The sequence below is a fragment of the Triturus cristatus genome, chromosome 7 (assembly GCF_964204655.1).
Source record: "Triturus cristatus chromosome 7, aTriCri1.1, whole genome shotgun sequence".
NCBI lineage: Eukaryota > Metazoa > Chordata > Amphibia > Caudata > Salamandridae > Triturus > Triturus cristatus.
In genome coordinates, this window is record NC_140590.1 from 1,402,641,457 (window position 1) to 1,402,660,754 (window position 19,298).

Below are 19,298 nucleotides of genomic sequence, written 5' to 3' on the forward strand. Positions count from 1 at the left end.
CTTAGTTGTTAAATGAATATGCATGAATGGCTTGATAGATGCCTCTAAAAGATAGGCGATTGATATGCAAGAAACGAGCAACACCCACTAGGGCGCTATTCATGAATACTATGGTAACACTGCCCAGACAATATGAATGATTATAAATATATGAGTGGCTCAATCAGTTCATCAGATATGTGATAAAATATGAATATGGTGCAAAAGAAGTGGAAAATAACACTATAAAAACTACGAATGTGATGCTACAATGTTAGTATGTTTTTCTTCTATTATCTCTGAGCATGCATGCACTTAAAAAAAGTGAAGTAAAAATGGCTCCATTGTTGTGAGCAAAGTTGCAAGACAGCTGAAACACATCAATTGAGAGATGAAAATAAAAGTTAATTGGCTGATATCCTTGTGGTGCGGCTCCCTTCTCTGCAGTGTAAGCTGATCCTGGTACGAGCCACATGCCTCCCGTTTTGGAAGCACAGTGGCGTTCAGCAAAACAGAGGAAATGATACATGTTTATATTCACTGAAAAAAACAAAGGTTACAGGGACGTTATAGTTAGGCTCAGATTTCACTCATACAAAACCATTGAAATTCAGCAGATATAGTTGTCTGAGCTAGTTATAACTTACGCCCTTGCAGTGCACTGCTTATGACTTCACATATTTCGTCACTCATGAAATGGTCAGTGACATCACTGATGACATTTCAAATTACATCACAATGAACATAATTATGAATCAATTAAATAATTAATAATGAATTAAAAATTAGTACATAATTAACTTCCCACCATACACCCGAACAAACCTAGCAGTGTGCTACAGCAATATTAAGGACTATTACAATTAAATTAAAAATTATAAATCACTTAAAATTACGAACTATATTTTAAAATATTATTAACAATTATATAAATAATATTAACCTATATAATTAATATGTAAACTAACACACATTTACTTTATAAATTATATTTTTTACAACTATATCATTGAAAACGATATTTACAACGATATTGTTGAAAACGATATTACTTACCTAAACAATTGATATTCTTGACAACTATATTTCTGCATCACAATATTTTTGTACCACAATAAAAAAAAATCTGATATGTCTGCAACTGATATTTAAAAGTCAATATTTTGTCCAAATAATGCATGTCTTTGGCATACACTAACCATGGAATTCTCATAAAACAGTTTGAGCCCAATATTTCCTCTAGATGTAGCCAGTATAGGTGTAGCTCTTCTGTTAGCCACAATGTTCACCAATGCAAAAGAGTTCTTAACTTTACTGTGTTGGGGATCGGGTGCATACCTAAATCACTTAATTGAGGTAAATAAGGAGCCCTCTGTGGAAGATGTAAGAAAGATTGCATACATTTATTTTCAACTACCACTTGCCTCATATATTTTACCTATCTCCATAACTCAGATCCATATAGTACTTTCCCCTTAGCTTTAACATTATATATTTCTAAGGGTGGTGAAAGAATTCTCGTTTTTGGTTTCTAATATAATTTTGGAATAGCCATGGATTCCTGCTGTAGCCTTAGTGCACTCTTGTTACTCTGCTGCATCTAAGAACTGTTACATGTCAATCTAACTCCTAGATAATATTACTCCAGGACTTGCTCGAATATTTCATTATGTGCTTTTATACGAACCTTCGTAGATTCATAGGGGTTGAAAGACATGTATATGGTTTTCTATTTAGCTCCAAACCCCCTTCCATGCAAAACCTTAAGAAAAGATCAGTCAAAACCTTTAACACAGCAGGAGTTTTGAAAAAAAGAAGCGTATTGTCAGAAAACAATAGAACTGGTAAGCGGCCGAAGTGCATTATAAACTGTGATGCTGTGCACAATGGGGGCCGGGCGAGTAAGCGTGGGGGCGAGGTCAAAGGCATGGCTAAAAAAAGCAAAATATTCTGTAACTTTTTATGTTCTTTCATCTTCAGGTATCTACATCTAAAAATAACACACAGCTACAATGTAAAATAAATGAAAGTTAAGTTAATCAGTGGAAAATGCACTATCATATTTTAAGAAACCGCTATCACTTAATGCACTGCACAGGTCTGAGTATGTAACCAGACAGTGGGAACTGAATCCTGGTTGGAGCAGTTGAGAATAGTTAGGGGCTAACACAGGGGCCTGTGTTTTGCCCATTTAAAAAGCACAACCTTAACAGCTCAGCTGGTAACTCCTTTCCAAAACGACTAAAAAAAAAGAAATCTGTATCAACAGGAAGTGTTAAGCGATTCCATTCATCAAAGCCATAACCGGCTACTTGCTCCCTTTATATTTGCAGATTGACCCGTTGTGCACATTTACATTTCTTTCAGGTAAGCAGGCACCCTGGCAAGAAGGCTTCTTTAGCTGTCTGCCCGCCCGCCTTTGGTTTCACACAGGAGACTCCCTGCTTTAAACCGCAGCTGAAGTGATTCAGCTCTCGAATTAACCGTCCCGGAACAGTCATCTTTTCACAGAAAGTAGGGGAAGAGTTTTCCTTAAATTAAAAAAGTGTGGGTATGTCATGCCCCTCCGATCCTGCCCACTTTGACCACTGGTGCTGGTACTCTCAAAGCTCCTATTTTGGGACAATCATCACCTGGGAAATCCAAACATTTCAAAACATTGTTGATATATAAAGAGAAGAGAGTTGGCTTACGAGTGAATGGCAGTACAGATGGCCCTTCTCTAATGTCACGGTTTTCCAGTGTATTGTACACAATGGAAATATCTGGCTGATTGTGCATATTTTCGGGTGTAAGCCTGCTTTTATGTCTGATAAATTTCTGTTATCATCACTCTGTGAGTTGCCCCAATATTTGTTAGCATAAAAGCTTCTGCTGGCCATCAGTCAAACTAATAGGCCTTAAATTACTCGGGTCTTCACAGCTGCCCTTCTGAAAAAATTGGTTACATCTCTGCTTCTTGCCAAGATTTTGGTAACTCACTGCCCTCCAGGATACAGTTCGTAAGCTTGTTGAGGTAAGGGCCCCATACAACGGGTTCAGAGGCATGCAGAACTCCAAGTATACAATTAGGCCTGAGGCCTTCCCAGAGACTATCCCATTGAGAGCATCAAAGGACACCTTAAGTGTGATCACTAATGGACTTAGTGTTTGATTTGTGCATAAACAGATCCATTTATGAAGACTCACTGTACACTTTGTCGGCTTCTATATATAAGCCTTCAAAGTGCTCAACCCAAGCCTGAGGCTGGACATGCAAGTCAACTTTGGTCACCGAATGATTGCTTCCATGGGCTACTATATTCCAAAATATTTTGTTGTCTCCTACTGCGGCTACAGCTGCCAAATCATGCCGTACGTCAGTCTCTCTTCTGGACTAACTTTACATAGCATCTTATAGTTTCTCCTGGCAAATGTTATTTGCTCCTGATCTTTAGCTTTGATAGAATTAATTAAGGCCACCATAGCTAAGCTGCACTGTTTGCTATACCATAGATGTTTCGGTCTGTTTTAAGCTGGTACTTTACACTCCCTAGTAACTGTTTCTCTCAAATAATTCAGCAGGGCTTCATGGGCCTTCTGTGTGTGTGTGTGTGTGACCACCCCTAGTTCCCTTTTGCTTAAGCATGTTTGCAACTTTGTTGCAGATTTGAGACATTAGCTGTGCTTGGCCTTCTACATAGGAACATTTTAATGCCTTGCCATTCGAAAGGCTCAACTCACTGAAATCTGTAGGGCTAGGTTCAGTGAAATTGATTAACAAAAATCCCTTTCATCGTAAGGTGAAGGGTTTTATGGTCACTATAATTTCTCTCAAGGACCTTCATGTCCACCATATGTGGCCACAGTTAAAGATCTAACATAATATAATCTATTCTACTTGATTGAAGTAACCTCTTAAAAGTGTGCGCACCTGCTACAGCTTAGGGGGAAAGGCCATTAAACGCTCTAAGTCCTACATTTATCGACATCCAGAAAGGGTGCGTAGAAAGGGACGACCATCTTTTTTCTGGTGCAAGTTCTAATTGCAGGATCAGGGCCGGCTTTAGGGCGGTGCGACCGATGCCACCGCACCGGGTGCTGGCTTCCTGGGGGCGTCGTGATTGAAAGTTTATTATGCTTTTGAAGCACCTGCTGCAGCGGCAATTAGCAGGCCTCACATAAATGTCAAGATAGCTCCTGTGATTAATTATCTTCCTGGAGAGAGATCAGCATTTTGTATAGTTGAGGTTTTGACTTAGGTGAAGTTAGTGCAGAGGGTTAATATGCCTGCTGCTAAGAACGTGTACCCAGTACATTACAGAGTGCATATGATGTAAACAGATCAGCAGGTTACTGCTTTCAAAAGAGAAATCCTTTTGTTACTTGCAATTTATAACTTAAAGTCCTAATATAGAATAGTGAGCTATTAACTTTCATCCTAGAAGTGCATACACACTGCAAAGTATACATTATTAGAACATTGATTAATGTTGCAAAAAGGGTTAATTTGGCTAGAAATCGATTCTTATTATTAAAGAAAACTCTCAACTATGCTGTTTCTTTTTCGACTCTGAGTTTGTGCTTCTCCACACCAAGCACTCTTAAACTATACTGCCTGCCAGTATGTTTGACCTTTGGCTAATGTAACATTTCCTATTCACTGATTTACACACGTATGATTGATTGTCTCTGTGTAATGTGTGTGTGATGCAAAGTGCTCAGACACCCTACACTGGTATGAGTGGCGCTATATAACTATTTTAATGCATCTGAGAGAGTGTGGTTATGGAGACTTCATCACTGTTAAAGGGTGCTAGTGAGAGAATCCGTGGTGGAGGTGGTCATTGGGGGGCGCCAACAAACATTGTCGCACAGGGCGCCACCAGCACTAAAGCCTGCCCTGTGCAGGATCCCCCTCTTAATGTCCCCTTTCTCTGTGATAGCCAATTCAAAATTAAAAAAGGGGCTCAAAGGTGACATTAAAGTTACCAGCAGATCTTCCCAATGGATGTCTATCGTTAGAAATATATACAAGCTGTAAAACCACTCACATCGAAAAGGTTGTTAGAGGGGTAATGAAGAAGCAGGAAATGATTCCCCAGACCGGTTTGGCCTCTCAATCTAAGAAAAGAGGGCCATGGAGTAAAAAGCATATTTTAAGGTCAAAGCCATTTATGGCCTAATTTATGGACAAATGCATATAGAACAACTGATGGACAGAATACAGAACAATGTCATACATTCACCCCAGTACAGAGATCTGGGCCTAAATCCATCGTTTTTTTGCTTACCATGCCATTCCAGTTTGAACCCAGCTATATGCAAATCAGTCTTGACCCTGTGCCCAATGGGAACAGTTCAGACCGAACTGCCAAGCCAGGTCCTCCCTGGACTGGAAAAAAGCATCCTAGGACCGGTTTCGGGGCTTCATCCCTCATCAGCCAGGATAGCTTGATTCCAGTGGCATGGTTGAGCATGGGACCCACGTCTGGGCGTACCTGTCCCACTCGTGGTGACAAATGCAAAAAGAACAACTGATGGACAGAATGCAGAACAATGTCATACATTCACCCCAGTACAGAGATTTGGGCCTAAATCCATTGTTTTTTTGCTCACCATGCCATTCATCTCCTTGTATTTGCTTTGTTCGCCCTAAGTTGGCAGGGTATGCCCAGATGTGGGTCCCTTGCTCACTTTGCCCCTAGATTCAAGCTAGCATGGCTGATGAGGGCTGTCCGCCTGAAACCGGTCCCAGGATGCTTGTTTCCGGTCCAGGGAAGACATGACTTGGCAGTTCGGCCTCGACTGTTCCCATGTGGCACAGGGTGAAGACTGATTTGCATATAGCTGCGTCTGAACTGGAGTGGCGAAGAGAGCTAAAAAATTATGATGGATTCAACCAAGATCTGTGACTGGGGTGAGTGTCTGAAACGTTTCAGCGCTCCGTCCACCATCTCCTTGTGTTTGCTTTGTTCGCCCTTAGTTGGTAGGGTATGCCCAGACGTGGGTCCCTTGCTCACTTTGCCACTGGATTCAAGCTAGCCTGGCTGATGAGGGCTGTTAGCCCGAAACCGGTCCCAGGATGCATATTTCCGGTCCATGGCAGACATGGCTTGGCAGTTCGGCCTCGACTGTTCCCATGTGGCACAGGGTGAAGAATGATTTGCATATAGCTGCATCTGAACTGGGGTGGCGAAGTGAGCTAAAAAATGATGATGGATTCAACCAAGATCTGTGACTGTGGTGAGTGTCTGAAAAGTTTCAGCGCTCCGTCCACCATCTCCTTGTGTTTGCTTTGTTCGCCCTAAGTTTGCAGGGTATGCCCAGACGTGGGTCCCTTGCTCACGTTGCCACTGGATACAAGCTAGCCTGGCTGATGAGGGCTGTTAGCCCGAAACCGGTCCCAGGATGCTTATTTCCGGTCCAGGGAAGACATGGCTTGGCATTTCCGGCTGCACTATTCCCATGAGGCACAGGGTGAAGACTAATTTGCATATAGCTGTGTCTGAACTGGGGTGGCAAAGTGAGCTAAAGAATGATGATGGATTGAACCCAGATCCGTGACTTGGGGTGAGTGCCTGAAAAGTTTCAGCGCTCCGTCTATCATCTCCTTGTGTTTGCTTTGTTCGCCCTAAGTCAGCAGGGTAAGCCCAGACGTGGGTCCCTTGCTCACTTTGCCACTGGATTCAAGCTAGCCTGGCTGATGAGGGCTGTTAGCCCGAAACCGGTTCCAGGATGCTTGTTTCCGGTACAGGGAAGACATGGCTTGGCAGTTCGGGCTGGACTGTTCCCATGAAATACAGGGGGAAGACTGATTTGAATATAGCTGTGTCTGAACTGGGGTGGTGAAGTGAGCTAAAGAATGATGATGGATTCAATCAGTTCTGTGACTGGGGGTGAGTGTCTGAAAAGTTTCAGTGCTCCCTCCATCATCTCCTTGTGTTTGCTTTGTTCGCCCTAAGTTGGCAGGTTATGCCCAGACGTGGGTTCCTTGCTCACTTTGCCACTGGATTCACGCTAGCCTGGCTGATGGGGGTTGTTAGCCCGAAACCGGTCCCAGGATGCTTGCTTCCAGTCCATTGAAGACATGGCTTGGTAGTTCTGGCTGGACTGTTTCCATGAGGCACAGGGTGAAGACTGATTTGCATATAGCTGTGTCTGAACTGGGGTGGCGAAGTGAGCTAAAGAATGATGATGGATTGAACCCAGATCCGTGACTGGGCGTGAGTGTCTGAAAAGTTTCAGCGCTCCGTCCATCATCTCCTTGTGTTTGATTTGTTCACCCTAAGTCGGCAGGGTATGCCCAGACGTGGGTCCCTTGCTCACTTTGCCACTGGATTCAAGCGAGCCTGGCTGATGAGGGCTGTTAGCCTGAAACCGGTCCCAGGATGTTTATTTCTGATCCAGGGAAGACATGGCTTGGCATTTCCAGCTGCACTATTCCCATGAGGCACAGGGTGAAGACTGATTTGCATATAGCTGTGTCTGAACAGGGGTGGCGAAGTGAGCTAAAGAATGATGATGGATTCAACCAAGATCTGTGACTGGGGTGAGTGTCTGAAACGTTTCAGCGCTCCGTCCACCATCTCCTTGTGTTTGCTTTGTTCGCCCTTAGTTGGCAGGTTATGCCCAGACGTGGGTCCCTTGCTCACTTTGCCACTGGATTCAAGCTAGCCTGGCTGATGAGGGCTGTTAGCCCGAAACCGGTCCCAGGATGCATATTTCCGGTCCATGGCAGACATGGCTTGGCAGTTCGGCCTCAACTGTTCCCATGTGGCACAGGGTGAAGACTGATTTGAATATAGCTGCATCTGAACTGGGGTGGCGAAGTGAGCTAAAAAATGATGATGGATTCAACCAAGATCTGTGACTGGGGTGAGTGTCTGAAAAGTTTCAGCGCTCCGTCCACCATCTCCTTGTGTTTGCTTTGTTCGCCCTAAGTTTGCAGGGCATGCCCAGACGTGGGTCCCTTGCTCACGTTGCCACTGGATACAAGCTAGCCTGGCTGATGAGGGCTGTTAGCCCGAAACCGGTCCCAGGATGCTTATTTCCGGTCCAGGGAAGACATGGCTTGGCATTTCCGGCTGCACTATTCCCATGAGGCACAGGGTGAAGACTAAGTTGCATATAGCTGTGTCTGAACTGGGGTGGCAAAGTCAGCTAAAGAATGATGATGGATTGAACCCAGATCCGTGACTTGGGGTGAGTGCCTGAAAAGTTTCAGCGCTCCGTCTATCATCTCCTTGTGTTTGCTTTGTTCGCCCTAAGTCAGCAGGGTATGCCCAGACGTGGGTCCCTTGCTCACTTTGCCACTGGATTCAAGCTAGCCTGGCTGATGAGGGCTGTTAGCCCGAAACCGGTTCCAGGATGCTTGTTTCCAGTCCAGGGAAGACATGGCTTGGCAGTTCTGGCTGGACTGTTCCCATGAAATACAGGGGGAAGACTGATTTGAATATAGCTGTGTCTGAACTGGGGTGGAGAAGTGAGCTAAAGAATGATGATGGATTTAATCAGTTCTGTGACTGGGGGTGAGTGTCTGAAAAGTTTCAGTGCTCCCTCCATCATCTCCTTGTGTTTGCTTTGTTCGCCCTAAGTTGGCAGGTTATGCCCAGACGTGGGTTCCTTGCTCACTTTGCCACTGGATTCAAGCTAGCCTGGCTGATGAGGGTTGTTAGCCCGAAACCGGTCCCAGGATGCTTGCTTCCAGTCCATTGAAGACATGGCTTGGTAGTTCTGGCTGGACTATTCCCATGAAATACAGGGTGAAGACTGATTTGCATATAGCTGTGTCTGAACTGGGGTGGCGAAGTGAGCTAAAGAATGATGATGGATTGAACCCGGATCCGTGACTGGGCGTGAGTGTCTGAAAAGTTTCAGCGCTCCGTCCATCATCTCCTTGTGTTTGATTTGTTCGCCCTAAGTCGGCAGGGTATGCCCAGACGTGGGTCCCTTGCTCACTTTGCCACTGGATTCAAGCGAGCCTGGCTGATGAGGGCTGTTAGCCTGAAACCGGTCCCAGGATGTTTATTTCTGATCCAGGGAAGACATGGCTTGGCATTTCCAGCTGCACTATTCCCATGAGACACAGGGTGAAGACTGATTTGCATATAGCTGTGTCTGAACCGGGGTGGCGAAGTGAGCTAAAGAATGATGATGGATTGAACCCAGATCCGTGACTGGGGGTGAGTGTCTGAAAAGTTTCAGCGCTCGGTCCATCATCTCCTTGTGTATGCTTTGTTCGCCCTAAGTTGGCAGGGTATGCCCAGACGTGGGTCCCTTGCTCACTTTGCCACTGGATTCAAGCGAGCCTGGCTGATGAGGGCTGTTAGCCTGAAACCGGTCCCAGGATGTTTATTTCTGATCCAGGGAAGACATAGCTTGGAATTTCCAGCTGCACTATTCCCATGAGGCACAGGGTGAAGACTGATTTGAATATAGCTGTGTCTGAACAGGGGTGGCGAAGTGAGCTAAAGAATGATGATGGATTGAACCCAGATCCGTGACTGGGGGTGAGTGTCTGAAAAGTTTCAGCGCTCGGTCCATCATCTCCTTGTGTATGCTTTGTTCGCCCTAAGTTGGCAGGGTATGCCAAGACGTGGGTCCCTTGCTCACTTTGCCACTGGATTCAAGCTAGCCTGGCTGACGAGGGCTGTTAGCCCGAAACCGGCCCAGGATGCTTGTTTCCAGTCCAAGGAAGACATGGCTTGGTCATTCGGACTGGACTTTTCCCATGATGCACAGGGTGAAGACTGATTTGCATATAGCTGTGTCTGAACTGGTGTGGCAGAGTGAGCTAAAGAATGATGATAGATTCAACCCAGATCTGTGACTGGGGGTGAGTGTCTGAAAAGTTTCAGCGCTCCGTCCATCATCTCCTTGTATTTGCCTAGTTTATATACAGGCAAAACTGGTCTCTATTGAACAGCACTAAGAACCTATTGATTACTAACATGCGTAGATAAACGGTGGGAGTACATCACTGTCTGGAGTAAAACTTGGTTATATATTAAAAAGATGGTGGGCAGCTATGACATTTGGGCATAGGGCCAAAGATGTTGGAGTGGAGTAATTGTGGTGGAATGGATTCACTAAACAGAATGTATTGCATTAAGATGAGAGAGTAGTAGCTTTCCAGAATTTCTGACAAGGAGTGGAAGATTCCTAACCTCTACCTTATCCATTAAGGTTCTGGTAAGGGTTTAAAGATTTGGCCAGTTTTCTAGGAATTCCCTGATTTCTTAAGATCACAGTTTTGGTGTTAACTTTTACTGATCATGATTTTATATAATATCTGAATTGTGATTGAATCACTGCGCTTTCATTCCCTGATGTAATTACCTTTTCCTTTTACCCTTCACTCAGATTGAGAACTGTTTGAAGTGAATGTTTTTAGGTACAATACTGAAGTGGCTGCATTTTTAATATAACTTTCCCTCAATCCTAATGTGTATAAACATGAATTTTCCCATTTCGTATGTTAGTTTCCCAAATTGTTATTTTACCTTTGTGTATAAAGAGCCAACTTTCAAAATGCCTAAAAACCGAAACTCCATTGGAATATTGGACTTTGTAATTATGCACTAAGAAAATCGTGTGTCTGTACCTAAATGAAGTAGTGACACAAGGTTTTCACGTGAAGCTCAATAACCTTGCCAAGATGTTTTGTTTTAATTGTATTTGTCTTCTCCATGACAGTCATAACCGTCTCCCATTTTCCCTGTTCAACAAAGAATGTATTCTCCTGATATACAGCACATCGATTAGCAGAGCATATTTAGCGAGTACAGTTTTAACATTACAGTTTTAACCTATGTTACATTTAATGAAGAAATCTTCGGTCTGAGTTTAGTGTAAATCGAAATGAACCATTAAATAACACATGCATAATAATGTGTAAACAACCACCTTCTTAACACTTTATGCAGATATCATGGAAATTAAAAACAAATATATGCTTCTTCACGGAAAGAAAAAAATGCAATGCCTGAACATAAAAAGAAACTCTTATATCCTTCCTTCCCATAGAGGAAGTGTGGGCTGCTCTGACAGGCCTCTCTACGACCCTGTGGGTGCAGATCAGTCTTTGCTAATGTGGAGGGCAGAGGATATACCTTCAGGCACAAAAGGTGGTGGGCTGGGTCAATTAGGTCAAATAGTTTTTTTTTTACCATTTGGGTCAGGGAGAAGAAGCCATTTAATGTATTGCCTCCATTTTACTCCACTTCCCTTTTGTAGCACTTGAAGAAAGAGGCAGATGATTTGGGCAGCCATATATAATATAAAATTATATATTTATAAAAAGTTAATAATGGGGATATTTTTTACTTCACTGTTTTGAGTGGCGTAATTGACAACCCAAGCTTGGCTCTTGATGTCTATTTTATATCTTTGAGAACCCCTCGGCAAAAAACATCGTGTTAGTCATATATTCCCATCCATAATTCTATGTATTATACAAATGAGAAGTGAAAAAATATGACTTCCTGGATTTAAAGTTTACACATTTTTGCCACAAGGTCATGCAATCATATGGAATCTGAAGCTAAGTGGGAGGGAAGGAGCATTGAATACTAGTCTGCTCATGCAGAGTTAGGTTGGCGAGCTCTTTAGAACAACTTACTTATTCACTTATACATTTTTACAGTTTCAGAACAATGATGATATCTGAACCTCCAACATACCGATTCTTGAGGCGCTTTTTGGTACAAAATGTACATTCTTCCCATTGACCCTTTATGCAAGCTGACCTACTGGGTGGTCCCTTATTTTGATGTTACATTAACAAAGACAGTGCACTTTTTGATGCTATACACGACAACCAATTGGGCACCACCTTATTATTTTTTCCAAATACTGTGGAAATACATCGGACACAAGAGTGATTAAGCACCGATTGAATGTGGTTCACTCTTTCTAACTTACCCTTTTTGGTCCTCTCTACATATAAGTCACTTTTGAGCCTGGTCTCCTGTTTTCTTATGAGAAACGTCCCTCTATTGAAATACAGTCCTCATGACGACCACTACTAATTACTGACACATGAATTGGGGAACATTGAGAGTCCCATAACGCTGGCTGATTCTTCCTGAAAATGTTGTAAACGGTGAATGTTTCTAATTGTCACAACAGCTGGTCTTCTATTTACATTGTGTATGTAATGAAGTTCTTAGTACCTTACTACTTATCACCGAGCAACCTGAATTATGCTTTGTTTATGCATTGCCACCATTTCCATTGATACTTGGGCATATGCCAGAAAATGTCAATGGAGTGAGTTTCAAAATATGAAAATATCGAAAAAGAGAACTAAGAATACACACGTGATTCATAAAGGTTTTTTTTCCTTACAGAGTCCTGAACGACAGGACAGAATCATTATGAACTTCCCATCAGGAACAATGTTTATATTTCACACTTAAATCCTGTGGTTTATTGGGTCACCATATTTTTATGACTACATTATCAAGCAAATCATTTCTGCTAGGTTGAGATAGACTATGAAGTTACAATCTACCACAAAGACAAGAAGTCACATTCTACCACTAACGACAAGGGCCCTATTACGAGTCTGGAGGTTCGAGGACAGACCGGACTCATGGTGGAGCAGTGGTGGAAGATCCATCCACCGTCGTACCGGCGGTTTGACCACCCTATTATGACTTGGGCAGTCAGACTGCCCTGGCAACCGCCAGATCAACCAGGGAACTGCTGTTTCCTGGCATAGGAGCACCGGTCAGAGGCCACAATATGCCTAGTGGGACGGTCCCGCCAAGCATATTGCATGTTTGATCTCCTCCAGGGTTTACATGGAGGCTCTTTTTCCATGTAAACCTTGGAGGAGAGGAAACAAAGGGGGGCCTACAGGGCCCCCTGTGGCTGAACCGCATGTGCATGCACAAAGGGGGCATAACATGTGCCCCTCTGTGTGCATGCACATAGGTTCCTGCATGGCATGGACTTTCGAGTCTATGCAGTGCAGGAACTTAGTAGTATTTATTTATTTAAAAGGTTTTATATAACGCTGGCTGGACACAAGAGTATCAGAGCGCTTTGCAGGTTTTGGTAATACAGAATTACAATATAACTTAAGTACATTGAGGTAATGAGACGAGGCAATTTGAAAATTTGAGACAGGGTTTTTTTTATGGGATAAATTAACTAGGAAGACCTATGTCAAACAGCAGATCGAAGATAGTAGAACTGGAAGAAAGCAAAGTTAGTTAGTGTGTGAGGAGGGGGGAGGGTGAGAAGGTGAAGGACAACTGTGGAGGGTGAGGGGTAAGGGGAAAGCAGGTGGAAGAAGGTGGGTATTATCTGAAAAATAAAGAGGGGTGGTGGTCGAAATGAAAGAATAGAATGGGGGGGAGGGGGTGACACAATAAGTAGAGGGGACCTATACAGACAAGGCAGGGGTAAGAATTAGTAGCCAGTGACACTATATTAAGTACAGCAAAACGATGAGTAGCGAGATGCACACCGGTTATATCTCAATGAGAATTCATCTAAAGCTTGACAATTGTGTTCAGTGTAGGCGTGCAATGCCAGGAAAGCGCTCCGTCCAAATGCGCTGCAAATGAACAAAAACTGTGAAACCTGTTGCAGTTCCAATACCGGCAGCACAGCCATTGATTCCATGAGTCCAATCAATCAAATCCTAATATTCTTATTTTTCTTAACTTTTCCATTGATCCTTTGCTTTTTACGGCCATTTTTGTGTCTTCAATTCATTTTACTCATTTCAATGGACAATCGTTTACTCAAACACAGGAGGCCAGATGGTGTTAGAATGTCACGTTTTATTAACTAACCCAATGCATTTCGGGAAACAATCCCTTCTTCGGGGGTATCTACAATACAAAGAATTTATAAAATTAACATCATTGTTGGACTTCAACTACACTTGCAATAATACACTTCTTTCATTTTATATATATAATGCGTATGTCAATAATGCATGCTTATTTAATCACCAGACTTGTTTAGGCCACATCAGTTACACAAAAGCACGGAGTCACATCAGTTGTTTACTTCAAAACGCAAAAAAATCTGTAAGCCCATCATCCTTGAACACCTCCGATGTACCAACCTTCGTCTTAATCCCCCTGCTTGAACAGAAAATGTTTAAAATGCCCTGTGTAATTCTGCCTTGCCCCGCTTACCGTGACAAACGTGGTGAATCCTTCTAGGTAAGTAAGCTACATGGCTTATCTTGCTCCCAGCTTAGTTTTACAAAAAGCGTATTCCACATCATAGAGTCGCGAAGAGTGCGGCAACCCATCTCTTGTATCCTTGAAGCAAAAGCAACTCTTGTTTCCCGGCTAGTATTTATATTATCCTCAACGAAGCATTGGCTCCAGGTGCTCACCCTGATTACTAATATCGCGAGAGTTCCCAGCTGCTCAGCGGCATACCTACAATTGTTTGAACCCTCCCTCTCCCATTAGCAACTACATTGCCCACAATCCCCTTCGATACCTTCACGTATTCACCGTGCTGTACCTGAATATTGAGCAACACATCACTTCAACATCAAAATTACATTCACGCTGCAACTGTAATCGCCAAAACAAATTAAGGAAAGTAATATTATTTAAAAAACGATTAAAAAATTAAAAGTCCAACGTAATGTTTCAAAGATGCTTTGTAGTCGTTCACTAAACGTGACAAAAGCACTCCTGTGTCTGTCATCTCTGTTTTAATCCTTTGTCCTTAGTTCCAAGAATCATTCACTTCATTGTAATTCTATCAATTTATTCATGGGTGCAAACTCGCAGTGAGGACGGTAATTTGATACAGCAAAACGATGAGTAGCGAGATGCACACCGGTTATATCTCAATGAGAATTCATCTAAAGCTTGACAATTGTGTTCAGTGTAGGCGTGCAATGCCAGGAAAGCGCTCCGTCCAAATGCGCTGCAAATGAACAAAAACTGTGAAACCTGTTGCAGTTCCAATACCGGCAGCACAGCCATTGATTCCATGAGTCCAATCAATCAAATCCTAATATTCTTATTTTTCTTAACTTTTCCATTGATCCTTTGCTTTTTACTGCCATTTTTGTGTCTTCAATTCATTTTACTCATTTCAATGGACAATCGTTTACTCAAACACAGGAGGCCAGATGGTGTTAGAATGTCACGTTTTATTAACTAACCCAATGCATTTCGGGAATCAATCCCTTCTTCGGGGGTATCTACAATACAAAGAATTTATAAAATTAACATCATTGTTGGACTTCAACTACACTTGCAATAATACACTTCTTTCATTTTATATATATAATGCGTATGTCAATAATGCATGCTTATTTAATCACCAGACTTGTTTAGGCCACATCAGTTACACAAAAGCACGGAGTCACATCAGTTGTTTACTTCAAAACGCAAAAAAATCTGTAAGCCCATCATCCTTGAACACCTCCGATGTACCAACCTTCGTCTTAATCCCCCTGCTTGAACAGAAAATGTTTAAAATGCCCCGTGTAATTCTGCCTTGCCCCGCTTACCGTGACAAACGTGGCGAATCCTTCTAGGTAAGTAAGCTACATGGCTTATCTTGCTCCCAGCTTAGTTTTACAAAAAGCGTATTCCACATCATAGAGTCGCGAAGAGTGCGGCAACCCATCTCTTGTATCCTTGAAGCAAAAGCAACTCTTGTTTCCCGGCTAGTATTTATATTATCCTCAACGAAGCATTGGCTCCAGGTGCTCACCCTGATTACTAATATCGCGAGAGTTCCCAGCTGCTCAGCGGCATACCTACAATTGTTTGAACCCTCCCTCTCCCATTAGCAACTACATTGCCCACAATCCCCTTCGATACCTTCACGTATTCACCGTGCTGTACCTGAATATTGAGCAACACATCACTTCAACATCAAAATTACATTCACGCTGCAACTGTAATCGCCAAAACAAATTAAGGAAAGTAATATTATTTAAAAAACGATTAAAAAATTAAAAGTCCAACGTAATGTTTCAAAGATGCTTTGTAGTCGTTCACTAAACGTGACAAAAGCACTCCTGTGTCTGTCATCTCTGTTTTAATCCTTTGTCCTTAGTTCCAAGAATCATTCACTTCATTGTAATTCTATCAATTTATTCATGGGTGCAAACTCGCAGTGAGGACGGTAATTTGATACAGCAAAACGATGAGTAGCGAGATGCACACCGGTTATATCTCAATGAGAATTCATCTAAAGCTTGACAATTGTGTTCAGTGTAGGCGTGCAATGCCAGGAAAGCGCTCCGTCCAAATGCGCTGCAAATGAACAAAAACTGTGAAACCTGTTGCAGTTCCAATACCGGCAGCACAGCCATTGATTCCATGAGTCCAATCAATCAAATCCTAATATTCTTATTTTTCTTAACTTTTCCATTGATCCTTTGCTTTTTACTGCCATTTTTGTGTCTTCAATTCATTTTACTCATTTCAATGGACAATCGTTTACTCAAACACAGGAGGCCAGATGGTGTTAGAATGTCACGTTTTATTAACTAACCCAATGCATTTCGGGAATCAATCCCTTCTTCGGGGGTATCTACAATACAAAGAATTTATAAAATTAACATCATTGTTGGACTTCAACTACACTTGCAATAATACACTTCTTTCATTTTATATATATAATGCGTATGTCAATAATGCATGCTTATTTAATCACCAGACTTGTTTAGGCCACATCAGTTACACAAAAGCACAGAGTCACATCAGTTGTTTACTTCAAAACGCAAAAAAATCTGTAAGCCCATCATCCTTGAACACCTCCGATGTAGCAACCTTCGTCTTAATCCCCCTGCTTGAACAGAAAATGTTTAAAATGCCCCGTGTAATTCTGCCTTGCCCCGCTTACCGTGACAAACGTGGTGAATCCTTCTAGGTAAGTAAGCTACATGGCTTATCTTGCTCCCAGCTTAGTTTTACAAAAAGCGTATTCCACATCATAGAGTCGCGAAGAGTGCGGCAACCCATCTCTTGTATCCTTGAAGCAAAAGCAACTCTTTTTTAATCGTTTTTTAAATAATATTACTTTCCTTAATTTGTTTTGGCGATTACAGTTGCAGCGTGAATGTAATTTTGATGTTGAAGTGATGTGTTGCTCAATATTCAGGTACAGCACGGTGAATACGTGAAGGTATCGAAGGGGATTGTGGGCAATGTAGTTGCTAATGGGAGAGGGAGGGTTCAAACAATTGTAGGTATGCCGCTGAGCAGCTGGGAACTCTCGCGATATTAGTAATCAGGGTGAGCACCTGGAGCCAATGCTTCGTTGAGGATAATATAAATACTAGCCGGGAAACAAGAGTTGCTTTTGCTTCAAGGATACAAGAGATGGGTTGCCGCACTCTTCGCGACTCTATGATGTGGAATACGCTTTTTGTAAAACTAAGCTTGGAGCAAGATAAGCCATGTAGCTTACTTACCTAGAAGGATTCACCACGTTTGTCACGGTAAGCGGGGCAAGGCAGAAATACACGGGGCATTTTAAACATTTTCTGTTCAAGCAGGGGGATTAAGACGAAGGTTGGTACATCGGAGGTGTTCAAGGATGATGGGCTTACAGATTTTTTTGCGTTTTGAAGTAAACAACTGATGTGACTCCGTGCTTTTGTGTAACTGATGTGGCCTAAACAAGTCTGGTGATTAAATAAGCATGCATTATTGACATACGCATTATATATATAAAATGAAAGAAGTGTATTATTGCAAGTGTAGTTGAAGTCCAACAATGATGTTAATTTTATAAATTCTTTGTATTGTAGATACCCCCGAAGAAGGGATTGATTCCCGAAATGCATTGGGTTAGTTAATAAAACGTGACATTCTAACACCATCTGGCCTCCTGTGTTTGAGTAAACGATTGTCCATTGAAATGAGTAAAATGAATTGAAGACACAAAAATGGCAGTAAAAAGCAAAGGATCAATGGAAAAGTTAAGAAAAATAAGAATATTAGGATTTGATTGATTGGACTCATGGAATCAATGGCTGTGCTGCCGGTATTGGAACTGCAACAGGTTTCACTATATTAAGTACCCCAGTATTTATTGAGCAGGAGCAGCTTGAGGTCTTTATTGAAGCTGGGGTAGGAGGGGTTGCAACGTAGATCTTTAGGGAGGGCATTCCAGACGGAGGGCGCGTTTCCAGAGAAAGAGCGAGACTGAGTTGATTTCTTTTTTAATAAAGGAGGGACAAGGACAATAGCGTTAGTGCTCCTCATTGTTCTAGTACAGCCCACTTTGTGGAGTTTGTCAGAGAGGTAAGATGGGGTATTTTGATGGAGGGCTTTGTGCGTAATGCAAGCAGTCTTGTAGGTGGATCTGCCTTCAATCGGAAGCCATTTAAGGTCTTTGAGAACGGGGGAGATGTGAATGAAACGCTTACAGTCAGTAATAAGCCTGGCAGCAAGGTTAAGAACAGATTTGATAGGGGCTAGGTGGACTTTAGGAGTTCCAGCGAGAGTGGCATTACCGTAGTCAATTCTAGATAGAACCAATGATTGCACAACTGATTTAAAGTCATCTGCAGGAATAAAGGGTTTAATTTTTTTAAGGTGGTGGAGTGTGAAGAGAGCACCTTTGGCCAAATTGTTTATGTGGTGAGTAAGACTGAGGCTCTGGTCGATGCTGATGCCGAGGGATTTGACGAGTTAGAGATGGAGAGAGAGCAGTTGAGAGCTTTGATGTCAGAGATCCAGTGTTGAATAGGGAGCGAATTGTTTTTAGCAGAAAATACAAAATAGAATGATTTCTGTTTTTTAGGGTTTAGTTTGAGGTGGTTGTGATGGAACCATAATTGAATCTTAGTCAAGGCATCGTTGAGATGTAAAACATCGGCATGGGATTTGATCCTATAGTAAAGTTGGGTCTCATCAGCATAGAGGTGGTAACTGATTTTCGCTTGTTTAAGAATAAGGATGAGGGGTTCCATGAAGAGGTTGAATAGAGTGGGAGAGAGAATAGAGCCCTGGGGGACGCCCAAGGTGACTGGCAGAGGTTTAGAAAGGCAATCACTGACTTCAATTTGTTGGGTTCTATGTTGGAAAAAGGAGGTGAACCACTTGAGAACAGCACCGTCAACGCTAAAACGGTCTTTGAGAATATTGATAAGGCGGCACGGTTATCAGTATCAAAGGCAGCAGAGAGGTCAAAAAGAATGAGAAGGGAGGATTCGCCCTTGTCTAGGGAGCGATGGATGTCATCAATAATGTTGAGCATGGCTGTTTCAGTGCTACAGCCCTTTCGAAAACCTGATTGTAAGGCGTCCAAGAGGTTGAATGAGTCAATGTGTTTGTTCAACTGGAGCAGGGCGCATATTTCCAGGACCTTAGATAAGAAGG